Source organism: Mesoplodon mirus (assembly GCF_964341445.2).
Source record: "Mesoplodon mirus genome assembly, chromosome: X".
In the NCBI taxonomy this organism is placed as follows: domain Eukaryota; kingdom Metazoa; phylum Chordata; class Mammalia; order Artiodactyla; family Ziphiidae; genus Mesoplodon; species Mesoplodon mirus.
Window position 1 is genome coordinate 49,912,101 of NC_138981.1, and position 18,499 is coordinate 49,930,599.

General features: G+C 37.9%; 1 protein-coding gene across 6 annotated transcripts in view; it reads left to right on the top strand.

Annotated features, from left to right (window-relative positions):
• The first annotated feature begins 11,036 nt into the window (after positions 1 to 11,036).
• The window catches only part of KLF8 (KLF transcription factor 8), a 314,604-nt gene continuing 307,141 nt past the window's right edge, over positions 11,037 to 18,499 (top strand). For 2 of the 6 annotated variants that reach the window (XM_082610208.1, XM_082610210.1), the window contains exon 1: positions 11,037 to 11,661. The gene's annotated coding sequence lies outside the window, so the exon portion shown is untranslated. The remainder of the gene's footprint in view (positions 11,662 to 18,499) is intronic. The other 4 variants (XM_082610205.1, XM_082610204.1, XM_082610206.1 and 1 more) reach the window with 4 other exon arrangements.

Below are 18,499 nucleotides of genomic sequence, written 5' to 3' on the forward strand. Positions count from 1 at the left end.
ACATTTACAGTGTTGTGACACCATCACCATTATACATTTCTGAACTTTTTCCATTATCCCATACAGAAATTCTCTACCTATTAATCAATACTTCCCACTTCCTCCTTTCCCACCAGCCTCTGGTAATCTCTACTTTACCTTCTGTGTCTATTATTGAATAACTTGCCTTTTCTAAGTATATCATATAAGTGGAATCATACAACATTTGTCCTTTTGGGTCTGTTAAACGTTCATCCATGTTTTAGCATATATCAGAATTTCATTCTTCCAGATGTTAACTAAACTAAGGCAGAATAAATTCCATTGTATGCATATACTGTATTTTACTTATCCATTCATCTGTTAGTGGACATTTGGGTTGTTCATACCTTTTGGCTATTGTGAATAATGTTGCTATGAACATTAGTGTACAAGTATCTGTTTGGTTCCTTGCTTTCAATTCTTTTAAGTATACACCTAGGAGTGGATTGCTGGATCATACAGTAATTTCATGTTTACATTTTTAAGGAACCACCATGCTATTTTCCACAATGACTGCACAATTTTACATTCCTATCAGCAATATACAAGGTTTCCAATTTATCCGCATCCTCACGAACATCTATTTTCTTATTTTTTAAGATAATAATCATCCCAATGGACATGAAGTGTTATCTCATTGTGGTTTTGATTTGTATTTCCCTAGTGAGTAGTAATGTTGATCATATTTTCATATGCTTGCTGGCCATGTGTATATCTTCTTTGGAAAAATGTCTATTCAACTCTTTTGTCCATTTTTTGTATTGGGTTATTTTGTTGTTGTTTTTGAGTTGTAGGAGTTCTTTATATACGAATCTCTTATAAGATACATGATTTGGAATTATTTTCTCTCATTCAGTGGGTCTACATTTCACTCTCTTGATTGTGCAGAAAATTTTAAAATTTTGATGAAATCCAATGTATTTAGCTTTTTTTTCTTTTGTAGCCTAAGCTTTTGATGTCATATCCAAGTAATCAATGTGAAATCCAATTTCATGAAGCTTTCCCCCTATGTTTTCTTCTAAGAGTCTGATAGTTGTAGCTTTTACATTTAGGTCTTTAATCCATTTTGAGTTAATTTTTGTATATGATATAAGGTAAGGGTCCAACTTCATTATTTAACATGTGGACATAATTCTCCCAGAACCAATTGTTGAATTGACTGTCCTTTGCAAATTACTGATTTTTACAATTTGCTTTAAGGGAGTGATGACAGGAAGATGGCAAAAGAGGAGTTCTCTACTGTCATTTCTCCATGTAACATTGATTTTGTCCATTACCCACAGATGAGAGTACCTTTGTTGGAGTCCTTGAGTCCAGTGGAGAAGTTTGAGAGCACTGTTGGAGCAAAAATGTCTGAGAATAGATGCATTGAAGACGGTAAGAGAAACAACTTCACTTTGCCCATATCATCCCTTTCTCAAGGTGGTATGACTCAGTGCCTAGGGAGATCCCCTCAACACACAATTTTTCCCATAAGGGAAAGTGAGAGATGTGGGTGAATGGCTTTCCCAGACATGCAAGATGCTACCCAAAAGGCCCCATTCTTTCTCACCTTACCCAGATTACTAAGGTGATCTGCAAGGCTGAGGGGTTGGGAGAGGTTGGGAGCATAGCAGCCAGGGCTCAGAACTCATCAAAGGAACACTACTAACTTCTTCATTGTTCTTCCTATTAACTCATTCTCGGACACCATCAAGAATCCTGCCCATGAATTGCTGGGGATGCTCACTTGAAGAACACCCAAACTGGCACACAGCCACCCCAAATGCTCTGCCCATCTCCCCTTCACTCTCTTTAACCCTCCAATGTCCAGGTCCTCACATGTACTCTTGTAGACAGTGGGTGCTGGTACTTGCTAGTGTGCAAGTACAGAAAGCAGACCAAAATATGAGGGATAAGGAAAAGGCTCAGAGACTTAAGCATTTCAGGGCACCACCCTAGAAAAAACAAACAGGAGGCTCTCAGCACCCACTCTGGATTTGTAGGATGGAGAAAAGGCATACATACAACAGCAGCAGAATACACATTCTTAGAAATATTCTTCAGGATATATGTTGGGTCACAAAACAAGTCTTAACAAATTTAAGTAGACTGAAATCATATAAAGTATCTTCTTCAACCACAGTGGTATGAAACTAGATATCAATAACAGTACAAATGCTGGACAATTCACAAATATGTGGGAACTAAATAATACATCCTTAATAATAAATGTCTCAAGGAAGAAATCAAAAAATGTCCTGACACAAACAAAAATGAAAACACACCACCCCAAAATTTGCAGGATATAGCAAAAGTAGTTAGAAGAGGGAAGTTTATAGTGATAAACACCAACATTAAGAAAATATATATATATTTTATATATATATCTCAAAAAAATCCCTCAAACTCTATACCTCAAGGAACTAGAAAAAGAAGAAAAAACTAAGTCCAAAGTTAACAGAAGGAAGGAAATAACAAAAATCAAAACAGAAATAAATATAAAAGAGAACAGAAAAAAACAGAAAAGATCAACCAGACTAAGAGCTGTTTTTTTTGAAAAAACAGAGAAAGAAAGAGAAATCTTTAACTAGACTAAGAGAAGAGAGAAGATTAAAATAAAACCAGAAATGAAAGGGGAGACATTACAATTGATACTGCAGAAATAAAAAGGATCGTAAAAGACTACTATAAACAATAATCAGCCAAAACATTGGATAACCAAGAAGAAATAGACAAATCCTAGAAACATACAACCTACCAAGAACTGAATCATGAAGAATAGAAAATCTGAATAGACTTATAATTAGTAGGGAGATTGAATCAGTAATAAGAAATCTCCTAACAGGGAAAACCCCAGACCAGGTGGCTTAACTGATGTATTTTATCAAACAATTAAACAGGAATTAATGCCAATCTTTCTCAAATTCTTACAAAAAGTTGAAGAGGAGGGAGGCTTCCAAGCTCATTTTATCAACCAAGCTTTCTCCTGATACCAAAGCCAGGAAAGGATACTACACATAAAGAAAATTACAGGACTATATTTCTAATGAACATGGATGCAAAAATGCTCCAAAAACTACTAGCAAACTTAATTCACCAGCATATTAAAAGGATAATATATCATTTGGGGTTTATCACTGGGATGTGAGAATGGTTCAATATATACAATCAATAAATGTTATACATCACGTTAACAGAATAAAGAATAAAAATCATATGATCATCTCAATAGATGCAGGGAAAACATTCAAAAATTCAATATCCTTTCATGATAAAAACTCTCAACAAATTAATTATAGAAGGAATGTATCTCAACATAATTTATTATGTTATTATGCTATAATAACAAGCCCACAGGTAACATTATAATCAATGCTAAAAAGCTGAAAGACAAGGAGGCCCACTTTTCCCACTTTTCCCACTTTTATTCAACATATTATTTGGAAGTCCTAAACAGGGCAATTAGGCCAAAAAAAAAAAAAAAGAAAAAAGAAATAAAGGTATACAAGTCAGAAAGAAGTTAAATTATCTTTGTTTGCAAATGACCTGATCTTCTATAGAGAAAACCCTAAAGACTCCAAAAAACAAAACAAAACAAAACAAACAAACAAACAAAAAACTGTTGGAATTACTAAAAACATTCAGTAAAGTTGAAGGATACAAAATCAACATACAAAAATCAGTTCTGTTTCTATACACTGACAACAAACTATTTGAAAGAGAAATTAAGAAAGCAATGTCATTACAATAGCATCAAAAATAATAAAATACTTAGGAATAAATTTAACTAAGTAGGTAAAAAACCTGTACACTGAAAACTATAAGACACTGATGAGAGAAATTGATGAAGACCCAAATTAATGGAAAGATAGTCTGAGTTCTTGGGTTGGAAGAATAAATATTGTTAAAATGTCCATACTACCCAAAGTGATTTATAGGTTCAGTGCAATCTCTATCAAAATTCTGATGCCATTTTTTTTACAGAAAAATAAGCAAAAATCCTAAAATTTATATGGAACCCCAAAGGCCCTGAATACTCAAAGCAATCTTGAGCAAGAAGAACAAAGCTGGAGGTATCAAGTTTTCTGATTTCAAATTATGCTACAAAAGTATAGTAATCAAAACAGTATGGTTCTGGCATAAAAACCACCCATACATCAAGAGAACAGAATAGAGTGCACAAAAATAAACCCATGCATATATGCTCAACTAATCTTTGATGTGGGAGCAAAGAACACATAATGAGGAAAGGATAGTCTCTTCAATAAATGTTGGGGACTGGATGCTCACATGCAGTTGAATGAAACTGGACTCCTATCTTACACCACTCACAAAAATTAACTCAAAATGGATTAAATATTTAAAGGTAAGTCTTGGAACTTTAAAACTAATTGAAGAAAACAGGGCTAAAATCTCCTTGACATTGGTTTTGGCAATAATTTCATGAATATGACAACCAAAGCCAAGAAACAAAAGCAAAAATAAACAAGTGGGGCTACAATAAACTAAATGGCTTCTGCACAGCAAAGGAAACCATTAGCAAAATGAAAAGTCAACCTATGGAATGAAAGAAAATATTGCAAACCACATTTCTGGTAAGGGTTAATATTCAAAATATATAAAGAACTCACATAACTCAAAAGTAAAAAACAAAAACAAAACAAAACAAATGTTCAGATTAAAAAATGGACAAAGGACCTGAATATTTCCAAAGAAGACATACAAATGGCTAACAGATACTTGAACATATGCTCAACATTATCAATCAACAGGGAAATACAAATCAAAACCACAATGAGGAATCAACTCACACCTGTCATGATGGCTATTATCAAAAAGACAAGAGATAACAAATGTTGGTGAGGATGTGAAGAAAAGGGAACCTTTGTACACTGTTGGTGGAATGTTACTTGGTATAGCTATTATGGAAAACAGTATGGAGGTTTATCAAAAAATTAAATATAGAATTACCATATGATGCAGTAATCCCACTTCTGGTTATATATCCAAAGGAAACAAAATGAGTATCTTGAAGAGAGAGCTGTACTCCCATGTTCATTTCACCATTATTCACAAAGGCCAAGATATGGAAAGAACCTAAGTGTGTGCTGGAAAATGAATGCATAAAGAAAATGTGGCATATATATATATATATATATATATATATATATATATATAATAGTGGCATATATAATATAATGTATATTATAATGTACATAAAATAGACTATTATTAAGCCATAAAAAGAAGGAAATCCTGCCATTTGCAGCAACATGGATGAACCTAGAGGGCATTATGCTAAACCAGACAGGGAAAGGCAAATACTGTATGGTATCACTTATATGTGGAATCTGAAAAAAAAAAGTCAAATTCACAGACAAAGAGAGTGAATGATGGTTTCCAGGGGTTTGGGAGGTGGGGGAAATGGAAAAATGTTAGTCAAAGTGTACAAATTTTTAGTTATATGATGAATAAGTCCTGAGGATCTAATGAACAACATGGTGACTATAGTTAATAATATTGTATTTCATCCTTGAAATTTACTAAGAAAGGAGATCTTAAGCATTCTTACTACTGGATAAAAAAGGTAACTACATGAGGTGATGGATGTGTTAGATAACTTGATTTTGATAATCACTTCTCAATGATCAAATCATCATGTTGTACACTTTCAACTCATACAATTTTATGTGTCAATTATACCTCAAAGCTGAAAATAAAATAAAATTTGCTTTAAGATGACTCACTTTCTCCGTGCTGATGACTATTTTTCTTAATATTTATAAGAGCACTTTATATATTAAGGACATTAACCTTTGTTGAAAATACTTTCACCCAATTTGTCCTTTGCCTTTTGCCTTTACCTATGGTATGTGGTGGAATATTTAACTTTTGTCTGTTAACAAATCTACTTATGTTTTGCTTTGTGGTGTTTCCACTGGTGTCATGTTTTAAAGTAGCTTTCTCAATCCGAGAGAATTCCAGTATTCTTCTCTGGTCTTTTATAGTTTTTAAAAACATTGTTAGTGGAGTTCAGTTATGTAGAATTAGATTAATGATAATCTTTAGTCCTTGACACATTATTCCTTGTCCATTTACATCATTTATTTTTTTAATAATATAAAAAATATCTGGGACCACCACTCAAACCAAAACCTAGTACATTACCAATAACTTATATCTACCTATGGGTATCTATTCTATCCCATTCTCCTTCCTCAGAAGTAACCTAGAAATATCTAGAAGTATCTCTCATTCCCTTGACCTAAAAATAGTTTTATTATATATATGTATATGTGAAATGAATAGGCTACATATTTCTTAGTTCTACTTACTTTCAAACTTTATCAATTGATATTAAATCATGTGCTGTCTGTCTTCTGGGGCTTACTTTTTTCATTCAACATTATGTTATTAAAATCTGGTCATTGCGTTGCATTACTCTATTGTTAATTTCTATTTGAATAATTAATAGAAGCAAACCAGGTAAAGAGTGAGTAGAAGAGTACTTCAGGTGAAAGAATAGCATGTGTTAAGGTCCTGAGATGGACAAAAGCATGCCAATCTTGAGGAACTATAGAAAGGAACATGAGTGACTCTGGAGTACTGAGACTTGAGGGAAGAGTAATTGAAGATGAGCTTGGAGCAGCAGTCCAGGGAGGGACTACAAAGTGCCTTTTAAATCATAGTGAGGATCTGGTCTTTTTAAGTGCAATGGAAGTCATTAGGCAGAGGAATAACATGCTCTGGTTGGCCAATTTTAAAAGATTAATCTGGCTACTCAAAGAACAGATTGAGAAGAGGTAGCAAGAATCCAATCTTGAGGTGGGTGTTATTATTGTCCCCACTTTACAGATAAGAAAACTAAGGTTCAGAGAGAATCTATATATGGATCTAGAGTTCAGAGAGGCTTGGTTTTGAGACAGATCTAGGTATTCATCAGCTTATAGTCAGAGCTACAGAACTGAATGAGATCACCCTAGGAAGAGAGTATAGATAGAAAAGAAAAGAGGGTTAAGGAGATGGCTTGAGGTACTCTAATATATAGACTTAGTTAGAGGAGGAGAAAAGGAGACTAAAAAGGAGCAGTCAGTGAGGCAAGAGTAAAATTATGGAAGTATATTTGCCAAGAGAAAAAAAAATGCTTCAAGAAAGCAACAGCGGTCAACTATGCCAAAAAAAGGTAAAGCAAATTAAGAACTGAAAAGTGGCCACTTGATTTAGTAACATGGAGATGATCACTCTCTACTTCCTTAGCCATCTTAAGATATGCACAGAGGAGCTTGAAAGACGTATTATTATTGTCTCCTGTATTTTTGTGTGAAGAAGCTAGAGCTCAAAAGAATTAGGTAACTTGCCTCAAGCAAAACAGCTAGGGAATAACAGATTTAGAAATGGAAGTCTCCTCATTCCAAATCCAGTTTTCTTTCCATGGCATCACAGCTGCTTTTAATATATGGGAGGCTTTTTGGTTTGCTACATGAGTGACTGAGGTTACATGTGTAGTGCGGAACTGAATTCATTCCAATATGCCTTGAGTGTCCATTATGTACAAAACTCTGGGATAGTCATTGCAAAAGATTTGAAAATGAAAAAGACACAGACCATATTCCCAAGGAGCTTGTACAGTCTAGTAAGATAGCATCTATACAACTGTATCCTAAGACAATGTGGAAGTAATGGAAGCACAGAAAAGTGAGAATTTGGATTAGGTCTGGACCAATGACTTGGTGAGGGAGAGCTTGTTCATCTTCCCATTTACTGCTACATACTCACTCTATGTCTCGTAGAAAAATAAGCTCAATAAATACTTGTTATAGCAAGTATTGAGCTTCAAATTTTTGCCAGGCACATAGTGATTATAGCAGTAAATAAGTAGACTCTAGCTAGAATAATTAATAAAAGTTTAAAAAAATAGGGAACTAGGGAACTTATTGAAAGGATAGTGGGCTATCTCACAGGGTTAAAGGAAGAGTTGACTCAGAAACGGCAGGAACCAGGTTAGCTCTGGGTACGAAAGCAGTGTACATTTATGTATCTTCTCTCCACTTTAAAGTGACTCCCCACCTCTCCGAATTCCCAATCTCTGTTTCAACTCAAAATGTCATGTTCTTGGGAGAGAGAAACTAGTTGGGTCAGGGATATTCCCCTGGAATAAGTTACGATGGTCATTAAGGAAGGTTCACATATCACAGACACCAGACATGGCCATTACAGGACAACCCATGGTTTCAAACCAATTCCAAAGAGGTAAGTCCTTGTTAATTGGACATCAACTCCATCCCAAGTGTTATGTACTAAAATCTAACATCAAGAAGAATGAAATTAAGGGAATGTGTTCACTCTCCCAGAAGATTGATATTGCAAGCCTTTTCCCATCATAAGAACTTTCTGACATCAGTGAGCTGACCATAGGGAACTGACAGAACTTCTGAGATGGAAGGAGCCTTTGGTAACCATTAATTCACTTCCTTATTGTGCAATGAGGAATATGAAGCCCTTGCATGCAGTCTTACATGTAGTCACACAGCAAATAAGTGGTAGTACTGGGTAGACCTTTGATCTTGTGGGTCCTTTCTCTGCCTACGCTCTACAGTGCTTAACACTGTGCTGAGAACATAACTATAGAATCTTTCAAATCTCCCTGGGGTATTGTGCTCAGGTATAGGCAGCAACATAGCAAGAGGTATCTATCATCCATAGTCAGAAGTCTAGAGAATTGGGCCGAGCTGAAGTAGCTTCTATGAACAGACAGATAGCTGAGGTTAGACCACATGATGGATAAGCAATCAAGGATGTGTCAATGACAGCTTAAGACAGGGCTAAAAGACAGGATTCTTTTCCTCCTGAAGCTAAACAGCCCTAGCTCCTTCCACTAGAAAAGGGAAATGGCTGCCTCATATGACCTTGCATAAAAGTCACAGCTTACAGAATTGCTCAAATCATCCTTCTTCCTTTATGTAACCAATGAGTCTATTTTCAGCTGCTCCCCTTCCTCTTTAACCAATTAACATCCAGAAAACTGGGTTGTCTGCTCTTCCCAATATCATGATTGATTATAAGTTTAGTTTAAGAAATAGGTATAGTGTAGTGGGAAAGTGTGTATATCTGGAGCTGTACTACCTGGGTTCAAATCCTAGGTTTCACCATTTCCTAGGGGTGTGATTTTTGGCAAGTCACACTATTTCCCTGGGCTTTTGTTTTCTCACCTGTAAAATGAGGACAATAATAATAATGTCTACTTCATAGGGAGGTTGTGGGAATCCAATGATTTAATAATACATCCTTGGGGGTACAAGAGAGCATATACAGATAATCTGACTCCAAAAAAGGAACACACCTAGAGACAAAGATTCTATTAATTCAGATGAACCAGCCCCTCAAGAACTATGCTCCCTAGCACTGACTTGACAAAACTAAGAACACTTAACCCCCAGCAATCAGCTGCAAACCCTAAAAGCCAACCTAAAAGCACACTACTACTGCTCCAACTACCATTGCTAACAGCCCAGAGACAAGGTGTCCAGATGTTCTAAGAGAATACATGGGGCCAGTGGTTCATAACAGGTGCAATTCTCTGCTGCCTTTTTTGTTTGTTTGTTTGCTTTTATACATTTATTTATTTATTTTTGGCTGCATTGGGTCTTCATTGCTGCGTATGGGCTTTCTCTAGTTGTGGCAAGCAGGGGCTACTCTTCATTGCGGTGCATGGGCTTCTCATTGCAGTGGCTTCTCTTGTTGCAGAGTACAGGCTCTAGGTGCATGGTCTTCAGTAGTTGTGGCATGCGGGCTCAGTACTTGTGGATTGTGGACTCTAGAGTGCAGGCTCCGTTGTTGTGGCACACGGGCTTAGTTGCTCCACGGCATGTGGGATCTTCCCAGACCAGGGCTCCAACCCATGACCCCTGCATTGGCAGGCAGATTCTTAACCACTGTGCCACCAGGGAAGTCCTGTTTGTTGTTTAAAAACAGATAACATCCAGATAGATACAAGAAGAAATTGCCTTCAATTGTTCTTTCAACAAATATTAACTGAGCTCCTGCTATATGGCAGCCACTGTTCAGTGTGCTGAGGACAGAGCAGAGAACAAAATAGATGAGGTCCCTGCTCTTACTGAGCTTATATTCTAGTGGGAAATACATTTTACCACAGAAGCAAACACATATCTAAGATTGTTTTAGATTGTGATCAGTGCTGTGATAAAATAAAAAGGGATTAGGTCACAGAGAGTGCCTGGGCCATCTGAGCTACTTTAATCTCCCTTTCCTGCGATCTGAAGGATATAGGGGCCCACCATAGGTACAACCAGATAGAAAGAAAAGGAAGTGCAAAGTCCCTGAGGTCGGACAGATCTTAGCATATTGTAATAAAAAGGAGATCAGTGTTGCTAGAGGAGAGTGAACAAGGTTTTTATAAATCAAGTCAAAGAGGCTGGATCTATTGATGGTGGTGTTTGGGACCAGGAAATTGTGAGAGATTCTGGACAAATTTTAAAGACAGGGCCAATAGGATTTTTTGAAGAACTGTATGTGAAACACGAGAGAAAAGGAGGATTCAAGGGTGGCTCCAAGATTTTTGGCCTGAACAACCAGGTGTTCCCATTAACTGGAATGGAGAATGTAAGTAACTATGATTTCTGATGGGTCATTCTGGAATTCCACTAATAGCTGTGGATGGGACCTCAGGGCCCTTCTCCAACTTTGAGCAGCCTAGTTATGGAGTGGGGCGCTGGCATAGGACTGTTGTTTTGGGTGAGAGGAATGAAGCACATTTCTGGGAATCCCCGCCCGCTCTCCCCCGATTCTATTCATAAACCTGGAGATTTACACAGATGAGAGATAGAGAAGACTGAGCACATCGGGCCAGGCAAAACGGAGAGGCCCCAGGGACAGGAAATCTGCTGTAGCCACTTCAGTACAGAAACTGTACGAGAGTGGGCAGCGCCAATGAGGGCGCTGCAGGAACTTTCTTGGCGATCTAGGGAACCACTTTTTACCATAAACGAAGTAAAGAAAAGAGATGGGGTGGGGTTTCGTGGCCTAGCCGGCCGGAAGGAATTTGGGTGGAGCCGACTGTGCAAGTTTCGGGGCAGAGGGGTAGAGGAGGCCGCCACTAGCAACTAACCTCAGCTTCCTAAACTCAACAGAAATGTCGGAGGGGTTGTTGGAAGTGCCAGGAGCCCCGTGATTGTGTCTGCCCGCCAAAGAGAGATGGAAACCCAAGTTGTGCGGTGCAGCTTTAAAGGGGCTGGTGATTGACAGAATGTGTAGCAGTGGATGGGGTGGAGCCGCTGGGTGGGGTCTGGGACAGGCAGCTGGGAGAAACCAAAAGGAAGAAAAAAGAAAACCATAGCCCCTGATATCGCTAATGCCAGGCGGGGGAAGCTAGCCAGAAAGGGAGGACAAGAGTGTTTTAGAGCTCACCTCCATTCCTACCCCGATCGACTCTCTCAAACCCTTCTGTCTCCTTTTCAGATAATTAAAATCGAGTGTACACCGGCCCTAGTCGGTGCCCATTCACCCTAACTCTCCACTGAACTAGGTTTGTAGTACGAGGGAGTGAGGACCCCGAGTCCACCAGCTCAACCCCGGCCCCGCCCCGTCGGCCTGGCCCGGGGCTGGGAGGAGAGGATGCCTTTGGAGGCGCAGAATCCGAAAGTAAGTCCCTTTCATTTTGCCTCCTCACCCCTCCCCTTCCTTTTGCCACCCTCACTGGGGTCTCCGCTGGGGAGGGGGGGCGGTGGGGAAGAGCCACCTTACAGAAAGAGACTCTTTCAAGAAGGATCCGGAGGGTGGGGCAGGGTAGGGTGGGGTAAGAAGAGGAGGGGAGCGGAGGAGGGGTGGTGCTTTAAAGCCTAGGGGAGCTGCCACCCACGGGATAGGTACCTCAGAATTTGCTGATTGTATGATTAGAGCCTTGATTTCCTCTGCTGTCCTTAGAGCCTCGACTTATCCCTTCCAGGCGTCCTTTCTTTTTCTCACCCTCCAGCATCCCTATCTGGCTGCTTAAAGCTTCTAACCGTGAGCTGGGAAGGCTCCATCTTGCCTGGCTTCTTAAAGGGACAGTGCACTAGTTCAACTGTGAGAAATAGATCCTGGAAATTAGATTTCGAGAAGGATGGCACTGACTCACCTTACTATGACAATACGTGTGTGTTGGGGGAATTTGTACAGAGAGGACAGTTTTTCTTCCTCATACCAGCCTCCAAACTTGTTCTAATATCCAGTTGATTCTCAGGAGGTGCATCCTGGGCAATGTTGCCAAGTTGCACATTAGTTAACTGAAGAGTCAATAGGCTCTGCAGTTATAGCTCAAGAGGAAAATTTCTGTTTCCTAAGAGGTGCCATGGCATTGCAGAAGATTTGGAAAAAAATAATTTATTCTACAAATATTGATCGAGTGCCAGATTCACTGCCTGTGGCTGATCCCACTGCTGAGTGTCTGTAATATGTCAAGACCATGTAGAGTGGTGTTTCCTTTCTTAACAGATTGACGGCCAAGGTTTCTTCCTAGAGATGAATGTTGAATTTGATTCCAACATTTACCAAGTATGTGTCACGTGAAAGTTCCCACTGTTCATCTTTATTGCCTTTTCTTTAGTACCACATCCATATACCCAAGCCCAAGTGACTGGGAGATCCAGCTGGAAGAGATAGGAGCTCAAGTTCAAATGGCATGCAAAGAAAGAAGGGCAGGATGCTTCAATAGGGAAGCCAAGGCCACCTTGGCTAATATGTCATTCACATGTCCATGTACAGTCTGGAAGATTGTATTGGGGAGGGGGGCTTCACCAGCTCCCTTCTGTCGTTAAATAAAAGAACTGGTGTGGTGGAAACTTGTTAGAAGGCCTCATACAGATCAGTGGCATCTCTTCCAAGCTTATTTTTCTCATGTTTCTGCTTCTGGAGTGTGGCAGGTCTGGATGGAGCCTAATGATATCCCACAGGTCAAAGAGATGAAAACATGTTGTTTAAGGTTTTAGGTCTAATATTTCACTCTGGATTTTCTTTTTAAGGTATGGATTGTCTATATGTATGTATGTATTTATTTCTATTTGGTCAATGGAATGCCACAGCTTCCAACGCTCTGCAATTTACCAGTTCAACTGTCTCTGGTATTACACACACAAGGCACAGAGACCCTCCCTTCTTTAATGTGCTAGGTTTCTTTGCATCCCCAGTGTCAACTCCCATCAAGGGCCTGTGTTGATTCTAGGTTTCTCAGCAACATTTAGCTAAAGCACCTTCCTCCATCCCTTGTCTCAATTGGTTTTAAAAACCTCAAAATGACATTCGGAATGGCCATATCATTGAATCCACTGGATTCAGATAAAGAAGAAAGCCTCACTTAGTGTTCTTTCTCTCTAAAGTCCCTGGTTTATGGGGTCCTAAAAACAAAGGAAACATGAATTCAACTGGAACTCTCCTGGTTACTTTCATCAGTGGGAGTACAGTCTTGTCCTAGAGCAAAGAGCCACTTGTACATGTCACACACACTGAACTCTGCTATCCATACCCTGGCGTGGAAGGTGGGGAAGGAACTATGTGCTGACTCCACAGCCTGCCTCTTGCATTTAGTAAGCATGGAATATGTTAGGTATTGCTGTGCTTCCATTTTAATATTTGATTGTCCCTTTGCATTCATGTTGTTTTTTCTTTGGGAGAGGATATAACAGCAGGATATAGCTGTCATAAAATATGGTTGATGAAATATGGTTATTCACTTCCTAGGACAATGAAAGTTTTGTGAACCCACTAACAATTACTATAGGCAAACAATAGAAATCCTTCTCCAAAGGCTTCAAGTGGCTTTCCCAGAGCAATTAGTTTGTTGTCATTCATTCTGCTTCCTGGGATTGCAGATAATTTCTGTCTACACAGAGGCAAAAAGGGTTCATAAGGGATAACTGCAAAAAGGACACTTTGCACACACTCTCTATTTCACAAACAGTAGTTTTGACCCCCAACTCCCGTTGTGTAATGCCAGGATCTGGTGGGCTAGGCTGTTCTTGCCTAGACTAGTACAGCTCACCCCTACATTTACTTTGGTCTGAGTTCCTTCCTAGTTTTTCCTCAGCCTTCAAGGGTAAGGACCCGTGATAGGCAAAGGAATCAATACGAAAGTACATTGTGTTATGAGATTCATTAATTCATTCATTCAACAAACGTTTACTGACGATCTACTCTGTGTCATCACTGCACAAGACTCTGGAGAGTCTACAAGTCCCCTGCATTTTTGGAGACTGTATTCTAATGAGGGTGTGTTAGTGGAGGGGAAAGACAATAAACAAAAGTTTTTGTCAGGTGGGAATAAGATGGGAGAAAGGACTGGGGAGAGCTGTTTGATATAGAACAGTCAAGGAAGGCTTCTCTGTTATGGTGCTTTTTTTTTTTTAATTGGGGTACAGTTGCTTTACACTGTTGTGTTAGTTTCTGTACAAAGAAGTGAATCAACGATGTGTATACATATATCCCCTCCCTCTTGAACCTCCATCCCACTGCCCCTCATCCCACCCATCTAGGTCACCATAGAGCACCAAGCTGAGCTCCCTGTGCTATTCAGCAGGTTCCCACTAGCTATCTATTTAACACATGGTAGTGTATATATGTCAACCTTAATCTCCCAATTCATGCCAACCCCCCTTCCCCCACTGTGTCCAATGTCTGTTTTCTATGTCTGAGTCTTTATTCCTGCCCTGAAAATTGGTTCATCTGTATCATTTTTCTAGATTTCACATATAGGCATTAACATACAATATTTGCTTATCTCTTTCTGAATGACTTCATTCCATATGACAGTCTCTAGGTCCATCCACATCTCTACAAAAAACCCAATTTCATTCCTTTTTATGGCTGAGTAATATTCCAATGTATGTATTTACCACATCTTCTTTATCCATTCATCTATTGGTGGACATTTAGGTAGCTTCCATGTCCTGACTATTGTAAATAGTGCTGCAATGAACATTGGGGTAAATGTGTCTTTTTGAATTATGGTTTTCTCAGGGTATATACCTAGTAGTGGGATTGCTGAGTCATATGGTAGTTCTATTTTTAGTTTTGTAAGGAACCTCCATACTGTTCTCCATAGTGGCTGTATCAATTTATATTCCCACCAACAGTGCAAGAGGGTTCTCTTTTCTCCACACCTTCTCCAGCATTTATTGTTTGTAGATATTATGATGATGGCAGTTCTAATTGTTGTGATGTGATAACTCATTGTAGTTTTGAGTTGCATTTCTCTAATGATTAGTGATGTTGAGCATCCTTTCATGTGATTTTTGGCAATCTGTATATCTTCTTTAGAGAAATGTCTATTTAGATCTTCCACCCGTTTTTGGATTGGTTGTTTGCTTTATTGATATTGAGCTGCATGAGCTCTTTGTATACTTTGGAGATTAATCCCTTGTCAGTTGCTTCATTTGCAAATATTTTCTCCCATTTTGAGTGTTATCTTTTTGTTTCGTTTATGATTTTCTTTGCTGTGCAAAAGTTTTAAACTTTAATTAGGTGCCATTTATTTGGTTTTGTTTTTATTTCCATTACTCTAGGAGATGGATCAAAAAATACCTTGCTGCGATTTATGTCAAAGACTGTTTTTCCTGTGTTTTCCTCTAAGAGTTTTATAGAGTCCAGTCTTATATTTAGGTCTTTAATCCATTTTGAGTTTATTTTTGTGTATTGTCTTAGGGAGTGTTCTAATTTCATTCTTTTACATGTAGCTGGGCAGTTTTCCCAGCACCACTTATTGAAGTGTCTGTCTTTTCCCCATTGTATATCCTTGTTCCCTTTGTCATAGATTAGGTGTCCATTGGTGCATGGGTTTATCTCTGGGCTTTCTATCCTGTACCATTGATTAATATTTCTGTTTTTGTACAAGTACCATACTGTCTTGATTTCTGTAGCTTTGTAGTATAGTCTGAAGTCAGGGAGCCTGCTTTCTACAACTCCATTTTTTCTTTCTCAAGATTGCTTTGCCATTCAGAGTCTTTTGTGTTTCCATACAAATTGTGAAATTTTTTGTTCTAATTCTATGAAAAATGCCATTGGTAATTTGATAGGGATTGCACTGAATCTGTAGGTTGTTTTGGGTAGGATAGTCATTTTCACAATATTGATTCTTCCAATCCAAGTACATGGTATATCTCTCCATCTGTTTTTGTCATCTTTGATTTCTTTCATCAGTGTTTTATAGTTTTCTGAGTACAGGTTTTTGCCTCCTTAGGTAGGTTTATTCCAAGGTATTTTATTATTTTGTTGCAGTGGTAAATGGGAGTGTTTCCTTAACTTCTCTTTCAGATTTTTCGTCATTAGTGTATAGGAATGCCAGATATTTCTGTGCATTCATTTTGTATCCTGCTACTTTACCAAATTCATTGATTAGCTCTACTAGTTATCTGGTAGCATCTTTAGGATTCTCTATTTATCATGTCATCTACAAACAGTGACAGTTTTACTTCTTTTCCAATTTGGATTCCTTTTATTTATTTTTCTTCTCTGATTGCCATGGCTAGGACTTCCATAACTATGGTGAATAATAGTGGTAAGAATGGACATCCTTGTTTTGTTCCTGATCTTAGAGGCAATGCTTTCAGTTTTTCACCATTGAGAATGATGTTGGCTGTGGGTTTGTCGTATATGGCCTTTATTATGTTGAGGTAGGTTCCCTCTGTGCCCACTTTCTGGAGAGTTTTTATCATAAGTTGGTGTTGAATTTTGTCAAAAGCTTTTTCTGCATCTATTGAGATTGCCATATCGTTTTTATTCTTTAGTTTGTTAATATGGTGTATCACATTCATTGATTTGCATATATTGAAAAATCCTTGCATCCCTGGAATAAATCCCACTTGATCATAGTGTATGATCCTTTTAATGTGTTGTTGGATTCTGTTTGTAAGCATTTTATTGCGGATTTTTGCATCTATGTTCATCAGTGATATTGGCCTGTGATTTTCTTTTTTTGTGATATCTGGACTGGTTCTGGTATCAGGGTGATTGTAGCCTCGTAGAATGAGTTGAGAGTGTTCTTTCCTCTGCAGTTTTTTGGAGGAGTTGCGAAAGAAGGGTGTTAGCTCCTCATTAACGTTGGATAGAATTCGCCTGTGCAGCTATCTGGTCATGGACTTTTGTTTGTTGGAAGATTTTTAATCACAGTTTTAATCTGATTACTTGTGATTTGTCGGTTTATATTTTCTATTTCTATTAGGTTCAGTGTTGGAAGTTTGTACCTTTCCAAGAATTTGTCCACTTCTTCCAGGTTGTCCATTTTATTGGCTTGTTTTAGTCTCTTATGATCCTTTGTATTCCTGCAATATCAGTTGTAATTTCACCTTTCTCATTTCTAATTTTATTGATTTGAATCCTCTCACATTTTTTCTTGATGAGTTTGGCTAAAGGTTTATCATTTTTATATATCTTTATAAAGAACCAGCTTTTAATTTCATTGATTTTTGCTATGTTTTCTTCATTTCTATTTCAGTTATTTCTGCTTTAATTTTTATGATTTCTTTCCTCCTACTAACTTTGGGTTTTGTTTGTTCTTCTTTTTCCAGTTGCTTTAGGTGTAAGATTAGGTTGTTTATTTGAGATTTTTTTTCTCTTGAGGTAGGACTGTATTCTTATAAAATTCCCTTGTAGAACTGCTTTTGCTTCTTCCCATAGGTTTTGGGTCATCATGTTTTCATTGTCATTTGCTTCCATGAATTTTTTGATTTCCTCTATGACTTCTTCAGTGATCTCTTGATTATTTAGTAGCATATTGTTTAGCCTCCATGTTTTTGTTCTTTTATGTTTTTTTTTTCTGTAATTGATTTGTAATCTCATATCATTGTTGGAAAAGATTCTTGAAATGATTTCAATTTTCTTAAATTTACTGAGGGTTGATAAATGACCCAAGATGTGATGTATCCTGGAGAATGTTCCATGTGCATTTGAGAAGAAAGTGTATTCTGCCACTTTTGGATGGAATGTCCTATTAATATCAATTAAGTCTATTTGGTCTATTGTGTGATGTAAAACTTGTGTTTCCTTATTAATTTTCTGTCTAGATGATCTGTCCATTGGTGAAAGTGGGGTGTTAAAGTCCCCCACTATTATTGTGTTAATGTTGATTTCCCCTTTTATGGCTGTTAGCATTTGCCTTATGTATTAAGGTGCTTCTATGCTGGGTTCATAAATATGTAAAATTGTTATATCTTCTTCTTGGATTGATCCCTTGATCATTACGTAGTGTGCTTCCTTGTCTCTTGTAACAGTCTTTATTTTAAAGTCTATTTTATCTTATATGACTATTGCTACTCTGACTTTCTTTTGATTGCTATTTGAATGGAATATCTTTTTTCCATCCCTTCACTTTCAGTCTGTATGTGTCCCTAGGTCGGAAGTAAGTCTCTTGTAGACAGCATATATACAGGTCTTATTTTTGTATCCATTCAGCCAGTGTGTGTCTTTTGGTTGGAGCATTTAATTCATTTACATTCAAGGTTATTTTCAATGT